Here is a 4,590-nt window from a genome sequence, read left to right as displayed (position 1 = left end):
TTCCCTCAAACTCCGTAGGTTTGTCAGACCCTTTTGCGCTTCAGCCGTTAGTTCTTCTCGCTGAATCTTCGGAATAGAGACCGCTAGGTCCACTACCAGAATGAGAACTTGCCTTTGGACAATCTTTAAAACTAAACTAATCACTACTGTGTTTATAACTAATCTAAGAACAACTTGTGTACAGCAAGTTTGCTTTTACAGAATTGAAAACTAATCTGACTCTTTTCTGAGTCAGAGTTTCTTCAACATAATATCTACTCTCTTTCCATAACAAACAACCCCCCTTGAATTTTGAAATGAATCACTTATTTATAGTTGGTGAATGGTTGTAATTGAAGGGTCGTGTCCGCTAGTGAAGGGTCGCTTTTATCCAAACGAACAGACGCGTTTTTGGATTTTTTACATGTGAAAGCTGTGCAGAATTCTTCGCTGTCTCAACTAAGATTTTGAGAATCTCAGTCGCGACACGGGGCATTGGAGAAGGCTTACAAAAGTCGAATTTCGATGACTGAGATTAGCGTGTCGTGACTGAGATTTTTAGAATCTCAGTCGCGACAGGGATGTTTCCCCCCGTCTCTCGACTGCTTCTCGTCTCTTTGAATCGGTCTTCTGATTAACACGTATTTTTGGCACGTAACTTAGGTTTTTCCCTCGTTTTTGCTCCGTTTTAGCTCCTATTTGGATTTAACCAAATAATTAAGTGCCTTGCATCAGAGAAGTATATAAAGACGTAAAAGTACTCTAAATGAATATAATTAACACGATTTCAATGTAAATTTAACGTATGTATATATGATATTTTAGGTATATTTTGGGCTTAACAAGGGGGCATGGGCTAAATATACACCTATGTGCATACACTTTTTGTTTGTTAAGATTAGATATATAATAAGTAACACATTAAAATATATAACAAACCGTCGTTAATCACGAATTAATAGGATTACACAACCAATAATAATTTATTAGAATCAAAGACAGTTTGGCCGAGTGGTCTAAGGCGCCAGATTTAGGCTCTGGTCCGAAAGGGCGTGGGTTCAAATCCCACAGCTGTCATCATTAATTAATCATTTTTCAGTTTTTTTGGTAACTAAAGCGAGTAATATTTCCGTTTCTTTTTTGAGGAAAGAATAATTTATTAAACACCAAGAAAGGAAAAACTTTGATTTCTTTTTTACTTAGATACGTTACAAGACAACTGACAAAAAAATTGATTGGTATTCTAAATTTACAAACTATCTTATTTTGTAACTTGCTTAAAGTGACATGATTAATTACTTAAATATACATGATAGCATATGATTAATTTTAGACAAATTAAAATTTATATCCCTCTAAGAAATTCAATGGGGCAATAGATCCTACAAGAGGAATTTTTTTATTTCTTTTCTACTTAGATCACTACAAGAAAATATATGTTTGCTGGCGGAAATTTCTGTCAGCAAACATCAAAATTCTGTCAGTAAATTGACTTAATAGTGTATGCAAAAAGTTTTGATTGGGAAAGAATCCACTTAAAGGGTGTCTGAAGATCCTCAAACCGAACTATTTAAAAAAATGAAAATTCAATACCTTTTATTCAAAACAAAATAAAGTTCAATGACGTTTGGGAGCATGTCTAGTATCCGCCCAAAGCCTCCTATCTAAAGGGGCCTCTAATCCAAAACTTATTTTAATTATAATATAATAATTATTGAGATATCAATAGTTAAACAAATATTCATATAAATAATTATTATTCATAACTTGAATTTAATAGTAATTATATATCGACAAACACACTGCCTTTTTTTATCAATTACTGTCTCTCAACAACAAAACAATACGGGGCCTCCTAAATTTATTTCATAAATTCTCTCTTAACAATAAGGATAAAATACAAAAATCTTTGTGGTTTGTCTGATTGCAATCCGAGCGACTGATTCTAAGTCTAGTTATGAGGAGCAAACCCGCTTCTTTCTTTCTGCCATGACCCTATGAACTTGCATGTGTTAAGCATAACGCTTAAGTAGATCGAAGCGAAGAAAGTCTAGAAAAACCACTCTAGCCATAAAGTCTCGTAGGCGATCTAAGGTTACCGATTCTCCGGCCCCGTTTCGGTGCACGATTGGAGAATACTTTGGTCCCGCCGCTTTCTTGATTCACTCCATGACCAAAGAAATTGGTGTCTAGACTAGTTCTATCTTCTCTTATGATATTTCGAGTTAGCGTCTAAAACAGCTTCTTCGAGAACAGCAAGAGGGCATTCGAGAGCAGCTACTTCTCCCCCTTCTGTGGCATTTGTCCCGGAGACTATTGCTACTCCCTGCCTTTCTTTCGTCAATCAATTCATAGCCGAGTAGGAACTCGTCCGTCCCACAGCATTGTATTGGGGGATCATGTATAAAGGAATTTTCTATCTTTTTTATTTTAGAGTCAGATTGGACTTTTCTTGCCCTGCTTGCCACCACTCCTTCTATTCTATAGTTGCTGATTCGGAGCTTCTTCTATTCTAGAGCATTCTGTACCGTGGGAGTTTGCTTAACCCCGTGAGACTTCTGTTCCATCCCTACCAGTCCTTCTTTTCTCATCGGTTTGAGTGAAAGTCTAAGTTGAATAAGGGTTGAGTGTTTGCTTAATCTGATACTTCCCGAGTGGGAGTTGTCCGCGGTTGATGGTGTTGGAGGAAAAACTGGGAATATAAAATCATAAAGTAGAGGGTTGGCTTTCGGGAGAGAGACTACTCCATAAAAAAAAATCAATGATATAGGCGCGTCTTCCGCAGGCTTTAGATCGTCTCACTTGGAGGATCTGAAAGACTTATGCCTGCTTACCATACCCAGCCTTTCCTATTCTCGTTGACTCGGAAGCTCACTTTGAAGCGGACTTAGAGGCGGACTTCAAAGCTGACTTACTTCCTTTCCTAAGAAGAAGGAGGGGCTCTTTTAGCCGGACATCATCTCATCTAGTTGAGCGAAGGGATCCAGTGGCCTATGCCTTTAGTTAACACTACGTTAGTAGTTACTAGCTAGTGAAGCGAGGGATAGTGAGAAGAGACCTCTTCTTCCTCTTATTCTTCCTAACGGGAGATAAAGATCATCAGTTGCTTTCACATCAAAGGAGAGGAACGCAGTTTCTCGACTAGAGACTAAAGACTATAAACAGGATTAGTCATTAAAGCGGTCAGTTAAATAACTATTCCAAGCCCCTAAGGAAGCCACTTATTACCTTCTCTGTCTAGAAAGCCAGTTCCGCTATTACCATCTCAGCCTGCTAGCCAGATTGTTGGATAGCATCTACCTGTGATTTAGCCCTTGAAAACCGTCTTTAAGAAGCTCTTGTCTGAAAGAAAGAGTATAAGATTCACACAGCAGAGAAAGCGGCGCTTTTGTGTAACATGCTATGGTCTCAATGCCCTTACGAGGTAGTGATGAGTTTCACGCGCTCTAAGCCCGGCCCGCGCGCGGTTAGGAAGATTGGCCGCAATCTGAGCGGTACCACCCACCCTACCCTACCACCTATAGGCCGCCGTCCGTCCTACAGCCGCCCGAAAAGGAACTGCAGTGATCTTGAATAGGAATCCTACAGCGATAGATAGAATCCCCATAAAAATACCACTAGATCGAGCACCAGTGATTTCGTATCCGGTCAAAATCTTGGCTAATTGATCGAAGTGGGTAGCTCCAGTAGACCCATAGATCATGGAACAAATAGGGTGGGTAGGGGCAACCACCACACTACACGTATAGACGCGAACCCCCCTCGTTACCGTACGTGCGACTCTCACCGCATACGGGTCGCACAAAGACTCCTAAATCCATCCCGAGCTTTTTCTTCCACCTCTCCTCTCCTCTCCAATCCTCGATCAAACTTGCGTTCCCCAGGCGCTATTAGGGTCTTTCCTTCGCCTATCGTATGTATCGGCTTCGTCCCGAAGGAGGCGTTCTGGCGGGCGCGTGCGTGTAGGAAGGCCGACCACTACATAAATAAGCTAAAACTAAAAGACTACGACTACAAGCTAAGCCAGCCGGAAGCGACTCGCTTCTATTCTCGTTGGGATTGGAACATAGATGGGGAATCTATAGATCGTAGTAGTTCGCCAACCTCTCTAACTAACATACGATACAATTTCACTTCACGGCAAAAAAAAAGAAAGAGCTTCGCTCGGTGGGCCTTCCTACGCTGACGAATGCCCCCTTTCTCTTCTCTGAAGTCTACAACAAAAAAGTGGGAGAGGCAGGATTCGAACCTACGTAGAAAAACTTCAACAGATTTACAGTCTGCCGCTTTTGACCACTCGGCCACTCTCCCCTTCCCGGGCCGAGGCCCCCCTCTCTGGGTTCTAAGAAGGAGGGCGGCGCCTTGAATCAAATCAATAATTTGATTGATTCAAGGGAACTAATACTATTTTTTAGCTTAGCTAGCGTTCCGGGAGAATCTAGTCATTTAGTCAGTTCATAACAATCTTTGTAAAGCAAGGGGCAAAGCTTCTACGACAGCTTCCCCCTCATGTCATGTAGTCGTCGGCCTTCCCCAGCCCCCCCTTCGTCGCTTCTGGCGAAGCTGCGAGTTCATGAGCAAGTGAATGAACGAGCCATGTTCCTAAAAGGA

At 41.2% G+C, this 4,590-nt stretch overlaps 2 non-coding genes across 2 annotated transcripts; one reads left to right on the top strand and one right to left on the bottom strand.

The window, feature by feature from the left end:
- Positions 1-976: 976 nt before the first annotated feature.
- TRNAL-UAG (transfer RNA leucine (anticodon UAG)) lies at positions 977-1,056 on the top strand. Its single transcript has one exon. It is a non-coding gene; the product is annotated as a tRNA-Leu (tRNA).
- Positions 1,057-4,207: 3,151 nt separating this feature from the next.
- TRNAY-GUA (transfer RNA tyrosine (anticodon GUA)) lies at positions 4,208-4,290 on the bottom strand. Its single transcript has one exon. It is a non-coding gene; the product is annotated as a tRNA-Tyr (tRNA).
- Positions 4,291-4,590: the final 300 nt, after the last annotated feature.

This window comes from Euphorbia lathyris, chromosome 8, assembly GCF_963576675.1.
Source record: "Euphorbia lathyris chromosome 8, ddEupLath1.1, whole genome shotgun sequence".
Classification (NCBI taxonomy): Eukaryota; Viridiplantae; Streptophyta; class Magnoliopsida; order Malpighiales; family Euphorbiaceae; genus Euphorbia; species Euphorbia lathyris.
This window is presented reverse-complemented; position numbering and strand designations above follow the sequence as displayed.